We start from the raw sequence: 12231 nt of genomic DNA, 5'->3' as shown, positions 1-12231 counted from the left end.
CCTCCCCAAGCTTCCAACCCCCTTCCCCCCCCCCCCCACACACTTCCCCCACACATGCACGAGTGGGAGAGGAAACAATAGATAAACACAAAGGTGATCATGGAGGAAATAAGGTACTTGAAAAAAAAATAAGTAAACTTCAAACCTGAGGGCGGGAGCACTAAACCAAAACACATGTATTATTTATAGAAAATATTTTTGTTTTAATCTTTTTTTTTCCTTTCCTTTTTAAGCAAGGACTCATACTTAAAAAACAGGTCTGTTTAGCAAAAAATTAAAAAAAACAGTTGAAAACTTTTAATTTATTATTTTAAGGACTGCAAATGCCAGTGTAATTTTTAAATTTGCAGTTTCTGTAAACAAATTGTATAATAGCAGAAAAATAAATGTCCCTCCCCTTCAGATGCACCTCAGTTTTGTTTCAAAGCATGGTAGATAGACAAAACTTTCAAGGGGGTTTGGGGTGAGCTAGGTGAGGAAGAGATCAATTTTTTTTTAATTGTCATCAGATTTTTCTGCCTGCCTCTCCGCTTGCTTCAGAAATTAAAAAGAAAAAATAGTAATCAAACGTACATAACTTTGGAACAGGAGGAAATGCATTTGAGAAAACCGCTGTGGACCAGAGCGCTCCGAAAAATAACTCGTTCAAAACAGTGCTACCCTGGGGAAAAGAAAAGTACTAGTGATACTTTCAAAACCTTTAGAGCAACTTTAAGGCTTGTAAATACATAGAACAAATATTTAAAAAACGAAAGAAATTGACTCAATACTATTTCTTTTCACGTTCAAAATATAAAGAACAAAATAAAGACAAACATTGCAAGTTTAAAGAAAGTAACGCGACTTCTCCTTTTGACAGCTCTGAATGTGCACCGGCCCTGAGCGGGGCTGGCTTCAGCGCAGTGTAGATTCTGGATCCTGGTCTGCGTACATCCCGCGTGTGTCTGTATGTGTGTCTACCAAAAGAGGGGGAGAGCATTTGCCATAACTAGGGGCCTGCTGCCTGAGAAACCTTTTCATGGCAATGAGCAGCTAGCAAATGTAGGTGTGCCTGGTTTCAAATGCACCAGCGTTAGGCTGGGAGATGACCCGTGGGGCATTCATTAGCGCTCCCGGCTCAGTTGTGCAGCTGTGTGACCCCAGCGTGTCCTGCGACTTGGGAACGCTGGCATTTTCTGGTGATTTGTCATAGTACTAGCTCTCTCAACAGGTTGTCGCCTTTCAAACAGATAAATGACATTCCTTCTCAATGGCCTGTACCTCTGTTACCACCCAGCTACCACCACAGTCCTTTGCATCTGTCGGTTGCCATGCTGTGTTTAAGAAACCCAGAGACCCGCAGGAATGAAAAAAGAAAGCAACCTACTGCATTACACAAAAGAGGTGAATGGAGTGCTGTGAGTGGTGCAGTGCTCTTCCCAGCTCTGCCCAAAGGAAGCCTGGGCCCTGGCTTCTCTGGCACAGATTAACAGTGGTTAATGTCGGGAGTGCGTGCTAGCTCTGTGCGAGGATGACTCCAGCGTGCCCTGGTGCCATACAGAGTACCGTCCTCAAAACTGAGCTGCGCGTCTCGCTTGAGCAACCAAAGATGACCTGCTGGCTCTCACTGTGAAGAAGTGTCGACCGTTATACAGTCTGCAAGCTTGGGAAGCCCTAAAACGTGGTGCGTGAACTGTGGTCCTCGGACCATAAGTGACCTGTGGAGTGCTTGGTGGGGGGGCTGCGGGGTGCTGGCAGGGCACACGGTGCTGTTTCTTTCCAGCTGCTAAATCACATACAAATACATGATTGCTTTTCTAATCTCACTTCTACGTGGAAATAATTGCTTTACTTGTATAGGGATTACATTTGGTCACCAGCAGGAGGGAGAATGTGTCCGAGTGTGGCTGGAGCGGGAGGTGTCAGTGACGCAGTGTCTCTCAGCACATGGTCTATACGATCAAAGTAGGGGAGGCCCTGGCCTAAAACGCTAGAGCACTGGTTTTTAGTAACAATAAAAAACTTGCCTCTGGTGTTTTGTTAAAACATGACTTGCCCTTTGCATACCTGCTTGCCTTAGAGATGGTCTTCCCTGATTCTCAGCACCTTAGAGCAGCTTCTGCACACGCCCTCCAGCTCTCCAGGCCAGAGACCTGTGTCCACCAGTCTCCTGATGGGCACCATAGGAAACCCATTTGAAATCTGTCACTCTTTTGGAATAATCACTCTAAAACTAAACTACAGCCATCTGTACAGAAGACTGCACAGGTCTGACTAGACTGGTTTAATTAAGTCACTGCAAGTTCATGTGTAAGCTGGGCTGAGAGAGTTAATGCAGCCAAATGTCTGGCATTCAGGTAGCCCAGTGGTTTTCAACCTGTGGTCTGCAGGCTGTATATCCAAGCAATCTGCCAAAGATGACAGATCAATCAAAAGTATGTGAATACCCACACTTACAATTCAGAAGGGTCTGCACCTCCACTTGAAAAGTTTTAAGGGTCCGCAAATGAAAGAAGGTTGAAAACTAGTGCGGTAGACTCTTGAGGCATTCTGCTATACACGTGCCTTGTGAAATTGCCCCAGGAAACTGGTCACAGTCTGCTTAGGTGGATTTGTAGGAGCTTCTGAAGCGTGGGCAAGGTTTTCTTTTAGCAACGTGATGCACGTATGAATCACCTTGACCAAAGGGGGACAAGGTTTCTAGCACCTAAATTGGCCAGGGAAGCTTGACTCATTGGACTAAAGGAGGTGGAATAACTGACAGGTCATTGAGATGCTCTTGCACCTCTGTGCTCTGGAACAGGGACTTGATATTGGGCAATCTTTTGTTGTTCCCCCCAAACTTGCCTTCATTTGGCCAAAGCTTTAAGCTCAATCTTTCCCTGCCTGGAGGACTACTGTTAGCACTTGGCAGGTGATTCTTGGTACTGGGCATGGTCCAACCCAGGACTGCAGGGGCTGAGCAAGATATGTTCCCTGTAATTGTTGTTCCTGGCTGCTGTGACCCACTGTAGCTCTGGACACAAGCTGAGAGCAAGATGGGTCCTCCACTATTTTCTCAATCCCCTGCTGGTTTGCAGGCAGTGTAGGGACTGTACAGGAGACTGCACAGGTCTGACTAGACTGGTTTCATTAAGTCACTGCAAGTTCACATGTAAGCTGGACTAAGTTAATGCTGAGAGAGGGTGGGTGGTGTAGACGAAATAGATCCTGCCATTGAGGGGTGGGACCGGGATTGGTACCTGCGGAGGAGACTGGAACTAATTGCTGAGGCAGGTGAGAGGAGTTCTGAAACTGGATGAAGCGCCATCTGGGGAGACTGGAAATGGCTGGGTGAGAGAGAAAACTGGGACTGGCTAGATAATGAGACTAGGACTGGGAAGGAGTCAGGGAAGAACTGGGGCAAGAAGCCAGGAGATCAGGCGTGCAGGGAGCTTGGATGTAGAGGTCTGTGACTAGGGCAGGCTGTCCCCAGAGCCTGGAATGGACCCCCAAATTCCCCAGTCACCATTCTGTCAAACGCACTGACAACGTGCATCATATCCCTCTCTACTGCTGGTCTACAAGGGGGTGACAACCTTCTACTGTTCTCAGCTCAAAGGGGAGAGATCTGTGCCATAGATCTACAGGCTCCAGCCCTACCAGTGGGTATCAGTGTGATCCCATAGGATGTAGTTTCTGGTTTTTTAAGACAGGAAATTACATGTTGAGGTTATGGTTACGGAGTCGAGCACTCTGAAAGCTAAATGCCAAGACTCGGATCGGCTGTGCAATCTTGGTGAAGACCCCTGAGGCAAATGCATTTAGATGTAGTCTTTAATACTATTTTTCCAGTCTTCCCTACCTTGCCCTCCTCCCCCATCTTTACTGCACAGGTAAATGGTGCATGGGGAATAAATCTAGGCTTTTGGAGTCAACAGAGCTGTTGCAGAAACCGGAAGGTGTGTATGGAAGGAGGCAGGAGACTTCAGAGAAAGGTTGGTGTCACGATTAAGGCAGCTCTGCAGTGCAGTCCATAGGGATGCTGGGCAAGTCCCTTAAACCAGACATTTCCTGGATTCTTGCTACTTGTGCAGTCCTTATTTTGGATGCCAAACGTAAACCTTGGAATCAAATTTGCAGAAGTTTTAAGTGCTCAGAACTGAAGCTGGAATCCAGGAATGCTGCATAACATCAACTGCTCTGAAAGTCCTTGGAGTCCCAAATTGGATAACGAGCAGGGCTATTTCTGACCTTTATCCCTTTGAATAGTGTAGAATAAGGCTTGCAGCTACACGCTGAACAGTGTTGAAGAGCTGTTCATTGAGGGAGCATTGTCCATTTGGTGAGCTGAATGGTCGTACAAACAAAAAGTGGTTGCATAACAGAGGTTTGTATTGTAACGCCTATGCATAAAGAGCAACCATAAGGAAAAAGACAGACACTGTTAATTGTGGCCAGTTCTAAATTCCTTGTGCATGACTTACCGTGTTCAAGTACAGAACTTACTATTACAATGAGGATTTGGGCTTTCATAGTTTAGGTGCTATACAGACATAACACATAAGGAACTGACTATTTAGGAAGGTAAATGACAGAGCAGTAGGTGTAGGGAGAAGGATGCATTCACAAAGAAATGGATACGCTTAACTTTGTAATTGCCATAAATCAATAAGGAAGGTGCCAGTTCTCCCAGTCTGAGTGGGTGTGATCCCTGTTTGTGTGGCTATAGTGGTGGATTTGAAGAAAAATCAGCTTAGGATGAGAATGCCGTGCAGACGAGACAGCATGAAACGCATCCTGGAGACAGCTGTATGACAGGCTGGGGCTGGCTTTGGGGCAAGCAGGAGGCCAATGCTATGAGACAGTTTTCTGGAATGGCAAAGGTTAGTTCAGTCAGATTTCTCAATTAAGAAAAAATAATGTCACTTATAAAGGCCTGAAATGTTTCCTGACACTGCTTTGTTACTGGCATTGGTGGCACTGACCTCAAAGAATACAACAAACTGCCGACGAAAAAACTGGCACCAAATTTTGTATTTGCCCTCTGCTGAAGTCAATGAGAGTAAAAGTATAGATGCCTAGGAGGGGGCACCCCAGTGCCATAAAACTATGGGGCCTCTGCTGATTTGAATAGGAGTGTCCAGGGCGCATGTGTAGGCCCAGATCTACAGAGGTATTGAGGCACCTAACTCTTGTTTAGCTACTGGTTCAGATCATACAACTAGTTTTAAATTCCCAGTGTTGCAACCTATTAACCAGCCCAAATGAAGCCAAATGCATACAGCTGAAGCGGTGTTTGGTTTCAGTAGAACATCAGTAGGAGTTTGGCACGTAAATACCTTTGTGGATTTGAGATGTAGTTACCAAGGCCCCTGTCTGGCCAGATCCTGGCCTCAGTCCAGTATCTGGTCTCTGTGCACCAAAACAGTTATCCATCTGCTTAACTTGAAACGAGTGAGCACTTCCCTTGAAGCAAAGGGACAACCCATATGCTTTGCTGTCAGCAAGAGCTCGGCATCTTGTAAGATTGATTCCCTATCCCATGTGAAATGCCTGTTGTTAGAACCCTGCGCTCAGAGGAAATTAAGTCCTTATCCACACACAGGCTGATCTGGTTTGACTTAAACTGGTATAATTAAACGGGCTATTTCTGTGGGTGCACTCATCAGCTGCAAACTGGTTACAAAAGTTAGAGACCAATATGAGAGTGTCTACAAGCAGAGTTGCTCCATTTAAACACAATCTGTAAAACAAATCGCCTCTGATTATATCAGTACAACTCTCTAGACAGATCAGGCCTAGCCAAGCCAACCAACTGCCTTCATTCTTCCTCTGGAGGATCTGGGATGTTAATGCCTGTCTGCCATTACGACAGACTACATTTTGTCCAGTTAACCAGTGTTTTGCTATTTGGCAAATATGTTTAATTTAGTTAATCCCACTGCTGCTCCACAGTGTGGCTGCAATCCTGACTGCTGAATTTAATGGGAGACCACCAGTCCTGCTATATAATATGGCTACTTTAACCTGTGTGATAGGCAATGATGTCACTTGGGTTAATGCTTTCCCCATCAGGGTTTGGGCAGCTTAATATACTGGAGTACTGCAATCTTTCACAGGCAGCAGCCTATTCGGGAGACTACAAAACTGCCACCATCTTTGGCACCAATTTGATTTAGGCTGATTTAAGGTAAAAAATTAGTCACAGACAGGGTAGAGAAGCACGTCTGTGTAGGTACTGCATCTACAACCTGAGAGCTTTGGATTCCAAGCCTGCTGACCACTTTGTTTTTGGAAATGAAAGGAAGAAAATCCAGATCTTTTTCTGCATGCAGAGTGTCTTAAATGTGTTTAAATGCAATCCCAGACTTAAGATGGCAGCCTACTGCCAGAGCAGTGGGTGTTTCTGTTCCCCCTACTACATTAAACGGAAGTGTAAATATCAGTGGCAATGGTCCCTGAGACTGGTGATTGGATTGTCACGAGGATCAAGGCAGCTCACTATAGAACAGCACCAGCAGCAAACTTTCCAATGGATGGTGAACTGATTTCACAGGTTCAGATGGCTTTGCTCTCAGTATGCCCATAATCAGAGCATACCAGGATCCTCTCTCTTGCATATGTTACCTACTCATCAAGATGACAAGCCCAGATGGACCAGCTGATTTAGTGTCTTACACTGCACTTGACTGGCATATCATGCCCACCTCTGTCTCAGGGGGAAGAACCTTGTCACCTCAAGACTTGTAAAGGAACCTACACAGCCAAGCCAAGCCCAGGCCCGCATCAAGCTCAGCAAATGTTGAATACAATATCTGAGATAACAAAAATTGTGTGAGCCCATTAAGAGCTGTTCTGTTCCCTGAACTCCTACAAGAACTCTCCTTGGCTGTGGACTCTGCTAGGAAGCGGAGCCTCTTTCCATCTGCCCCCATGGTTCCTATGGAGCCTCAGCCAGGGCACATCAAACACTGGGTCCAGCAACATTTTGAAGCTTCTCCAGCTTCAACTCAAGTTCTTCTGAGCTCTGTTCTGACCTGGCTGAACCGTGCTTGCTTGTGACTGAGATGATCCTACTGTATTCTGAAACCCATACAAGATAAGGTACCACCATTAAAAGACAGTATGTGGGCACGGGAAGGAATTGGTGCTCTTATGGAAACAGCAAAAAAATGGTAGATTTTACAAGGGACTCGCAGCAACATTTGCCAACCAGTGCCCTGTGACCCCAGCCTCACCAAACAGCGACTCCAGGCAAACAGCATCCTCCAAGAGGTGCTAACCAAGCAGCCTACTTGAGGGGCCAGATGCTGACATGTTGATCAGTGATTTAATGTTGCTCAAGGCACTCAAGCTGGGGCTGTAGAAGGCCTGATGTCAGAGCTAAGCCTGTGTTCTCCTTTGCTGCTGTAAGCAACTGAGGTGTGGATGATCCAGTGAAGCAATGGTTAAACCAAGCATCCAAGCCAGGGGGAACCAAGAGCAGAGCAGAGTCAGCCCGAGCTAGAGGTCAGGATCCTGAGCATCTGGGGCAGAAACCAAGCCAGGGGCCAAGATCTAAAAATCCTAGTCAGGTGCTGAGGTCAGGAGCAGGCCAGAAACCTGAAGAATAGCAGGAGCTGGGAGACCTGGCTTAGGATAGACAGGGCCCAAGTGCAGCTGCAGGCACTAAGCTGCTGCTTTGGAGTGCCTCTCCCCTGCTATGCCTAGTGGCCAGGCCCCTTTACAGCTGCCAGGTATAATTACACCAAGTTTTCATGCCCTGTTTTGCTATGTTGATCAACGCAGGTCTGCCTGTGTAATGATCCTGAAAAAGTGAGTTGATTTCCTACAAATACTTGGGGAAATTCCCAGTGATCTCCCTCAATTTTTCCTCTCTTTTCAATGAGCACTAGTTACCACCAAGGATAAAAATAACATAGTGGCTTGCTGAAATCACTCAGACTGTGATCCATGGAAAGTCAGCTGGCCATACAGCATTGGTTCCTCTTCCCTGTTTCCAGCTGCTAAATTGCATGAAAAGGATGGATAAATGCTAACAATATATTCAGTGCTTTTCTAATGGATTTTTTCCAGATAGACAATTGTTGTAGTTCTTATAGGAATACTGTGGGGTTGCAGGTGGAAGAGAAGGTGTGATCTGTGAGATGGCATCCAAGCTGGGAAGTGGCAGAACCTCTGCATGCCTCTATTCAGTTGGGCACTCGTACATTACTCATGATCCTTGCTGGTACACACTTTGCTAATCCCCTTCCCTTTAATGTGCACACAATTTGGCTACCTCACCCCACTGACCACAGAGGGGATTCTTACCTGTCCCAGGCTTCTCCTTCCTTAGTGTGTTGTGAAAGGAGGGTGGAACCGGGCTGCTGCACCCTGCTGTTCATCAAAGCAGGGCTGAGATGCCTCATGTTAGAATGAAGTCTCATAGAATATCAGTGTATAAAGGAGTGTTAAAAAAAGGATGTCGCTAGCCTTGTCAAATGGGTTCAGTTAGGGCTTGCCTACATGGGAAAACTGATCAGGGCAGCTCCTGCACGATAAACCATCCCAGAAAAGCTGCTTGCCTGGACTCTAAATAAAAGCCACACTAATTGTGCTGGGCAAAAGTGACTTCTGGCAAAAATAATCCATCTCCCACAGTCCTTTTTCTGGAATAGCTGTTATGAAATAATTTATTCTGCAACAGCAAAAGCTGCAGTTTTCTCTCAGACCAGCTGTACATAGTGCACAGTCCTTGCCCGTTTATGCTTTCGCTTATTCCGGGCTTTGCAGAGTTCAGAGACTGCAGTGGGTCTCCATCTTTACGAGGCTGGTTTCCTTTGTCCTACAGGCTGGTCATGCTGCCCAGGCCATACTGAGGCATCACTGAGACAAAGACAATCCTAGGGACCAGCACCCTGGGACTGAATGTGCAACAATACCTCCCTTCTAGGAGAAGCCAGGAGTGTGACCCTTCTGCTTGCCCTGTATGGAAGGTCCTACTTGGAAAATACTCCACAGCCTCCCCCAGCTGCCGTCTTGTTGCCATGAGAAACACTGTGCCATGTTCTTGTTCATTAGCCCTGCTTCCTCTTCATGTGCAGCAGCCACGGCTGAGGGCATGACGCATCAAAGACTCCACATCCTGGAAACGTGGCTACAAAGATCCCTCATTGACCAACACTAACCTTGTCATGCAGCGCTTTTCCTTGGTAGCTCTCAAAGCACCTTACCAAGGAGGGCCTGCCCCTCCTCTTCCCATCCGTGGTTCTCAGGGAGCATTTCTTCCACGTCGTATCCCTTTCCCAGGAACACTAGAGGTACTTTCGACGTGAGAGGATCTGCACAGAGAATTGCATCCTTCACATGGCAGTGAATCAGCTCATCCCTTGTGCTACAGAGTGAGGAAGAGTCTTCATCCCTGCTACTCTTCAGGGTGATTGACCTTCATGTGAATCAACCTACAGTTTCCTTCTGCAAAGAATAGAGAATGGTTATTTGTTTCCCTCCTGCTCTTCTGATCTCCCAAAGTCCCAAGGAAAGTCATGCAGCTCAAGCTGAGACGGCTCTGTGTGCCCTCATTCTCCAGCTTCACGAGCTCTCCCCTTCCCACCTGATCCTTCCTCAGGGATCTGAAATACTCTCTCAACTCTGTCCAGACCGCAGCAGTTTGTTCTCAAAATGTGGCGTCTGGAGTCTTCAACAATTTGCTGTGGCCTGTCTTAAATCCAACCCTTGCACAGTCTGGAGACTGGCAGCTTTCAAAGGTAACCTACCCAGCAGTCATTGTAGCCAATCACAAAGCATGATTCTACCCTACGGAGTGCAGAGATTGGCAGGCAGGTTGCAGGGGTGCAAGCGGGGTCTGGCAAGCCACCCAGCGAACCTCATGAAAGGGCTGAAGCCAGAGACCACTTTTAACTCCTGTCCAACCCGTAGGTGCATTTTTATGTCTTTGTGGCAAGGACTGCTGGCAGAAATCTGCTCTATTAAGGCTGCAGAGTCAGTGAGAAACGTTAGCTCTTTTCTGCTGCAGGCAAGAATCCAGCAATGTCATGGATGTGCTGCACAAGCTGCTGAGCTAAGTGACAAACTGTGCAAACACTACAGGGAAAAATTAGTTTTTGTGGCTCTTAAAGCATCTCTGCCAGTGGGCGCTGCCAATAATAAATTCTTACCTCGGCAGAGCAAGGGAAGCTGTTACTATACACTCTGGGCTGCAGCCTGCTGCTAATCAATTTGAATGCAAACAGCATTTGGCTTAAAGAGCAAAGGAAATGAGCAAAACAGAAGAGCTCCCAACCCCACCTACTAACTGCTGGAACACCGAGCCCTAGAAAAAGACTCTGCTCCAGCAGGAGATGGGAGCCAATGCACTTTGACTCCTCAAGAGCAGAAGGGGCCCAAGTCTTTCACTTTCCTGCTTTGCCTAATATAAATCACCATGCGAATGCAGAGCGGTATTAATAATCGACGGAAGACAACTTCCTTCCTATGCGAAATCACAACCTCCAGCCAAGTGGCCTCCCAATGCCAGTTCTAGCTGCTTCATTACTAGAAAGCAGCAAGGTTATGATTCGAATAAAAATGTTACTGGAATAGTACTGGCCTGTTGCATTCCTGCAGTGTGGCGGGGCCGCTGCCTGCAATTTTATTATTTTTTGCACCTAGTTCTCTATTCCTCAACACTGCTTGCAGTGAAAAGTGTTCCTTCTTAGCCCCAACTTCCCACATATCTTGTTGACTTTGTCTTTATTTTCTAGAAGGAATGTTACACGTTACAGATTTCACCTACAAGCTTTGGAAGAAGAAAGAGGGAAGTGAGAATTTTGAAATGCCGTATCATCTTCATCATGGGAAAAATCAAGCTGGCAGTTTGGTGGTAAACTTTGCTGGACTGTGCAGGTGACTGGGGGACAGGAGCGGAGGGACTGACCTTCTCCATGGGAAGTTCTGCAGGGCAGAGTTCATAAGAGGCTGAAAGTGTATGTTTTTCCTTTTATATCCAAGGTGATGTAAGCATTAAAAACTCATGAGCCAGGGCACAACCATGTAAAAAGCAGCATCATCTGCCACTGGACTCAATGGGCCTAATTCTTGTAGTCATTTACACTGATCTAAAATGCTACCATGTCCATATAAAAGTGTTCCACCCTGACAAAGCAAACGGGGGGCAAAATACTACTATAGTGATACAGCAGCTTTTGCCACCAGTGTAAATGGCTCCAAGAGGTGCCAGGCCCTGGAGACTAAGCCCCACTTGAAAAGAGTATATTGAATAGCCCACCTGATTAGAGGCCATTAAAAACCCAACTATGTAGCTCTCATTCACGGTGAATACCTGCCCATGAGTTGTCCCAATTTAAATGATTAATCAAGCAGGTTAAGAGTGGAAAAATCAGACCAGAAGTGAGCACTGCAACCAGGATAGTTATACACACCTTGGGTTTGGTCCACTCAAGCTGTTGTTCTCCTACTTAGTGTTCCAGATCATGTAGATACAGTCCTGCCGGGTTCCTGAGGTGGTGTTAATCCACTGGCCTTTGGAAACCCTTCCTTTCAAATGAATCACAGGACCAGAGGGCTGGAAGGGATGTCAGGGGTCATTTGGCCCAACCCCTGCACCATCTCTGCTTTTGACAGTTGTCATCCTGCTATCAAATCTCCTTTCTATCTTCTCTTCTCCAGGCTAAATAATCCTAGTTCTTCCAGCCATTCTTTGTAGGTCATGTTTCCTACACCTCATTTTCAGTGTTCTCCACTGGACTACTCTGTCCACATTTTTCTTGAAGTGTGGGAACACAGTACTTCTGGCGAGACCTGGCCAGTGCTGAATAAAATGGAAAAATCACGTCCCTTGATTTGTAAGTGACACTCCTATTAATAAACCCAATCCACTGTTGTTTTTCTTTTTTGCAACAAGAGAACACTTTTGCAACAGTTTTTGGCTCATCTTCAGCTTATGGTCGACTCTAACCTCCAGGTCCTTCTCTGCAGTGCCACAAGTTAGCTGGTCATTTCCCCAGCCTGTATTTGTGCATGCAATTGTTCCATCACAAGAGAAGGACTTTGCACTTGTCCTTGTTAGATTTAATTTGGTTGATTTCCAACCATTTTTCGAGTTTATCAAGGTCAATCTAAATCCTGGCCTTATACTCCACAACAAATGCAACTCCATCCAACTTGGTATCATCTTCAAACCTTCTAAGCGTGCACTCAGTCCCATCCTCCGAATCAGTAATGAAGATGTTAAACAATACAGGACCCAGGACAGGGCTATGCAGATCC

General features: G+C 46.2%; 1 protein-coding gene across 1 annotated transcript in view; it reads left to right on the top strand.

Moving 5' to 3' along the window:
* EIF4G3 (eukaryotic translation initiation factor 4 gamma 3) overlaps window positions 1-1805 on the top strand; it is a 161208-nt gene extending 159403 nt beyond the window's left edge. Inside the window, exon 40 of the mRNA XM_019512006.1 lies at window positions 34-1805. The gene's annotated coding sequence lies outside the window, so the exon portion shown is untranslated. The remainder of the gene's footprint in view (window positions 1-33) is intronic.
* Window positions 1806-12231: the final 10426 nt, after the last annotated feature.

Source organism: Gavialis gangeticus, unplaced genomic scaffold, assembly GCF_001723915.1.
Source record: "Gavialis gangeticus isolate Ggan-Ray unplaced genomic scaffold, GavGan_comp1, whole genome shotgun sequence".
NCBI lineage: Eukaryota > Metazoa > Chordata > Crocodylia > Gavialidae > Gavialis > Gavialis gangeticus.
The sequence above is the reverse complement of the archived record's forward strand: the minus strand, read 5'-3'. Positions and strand labels throughout refer to the sequence as shown.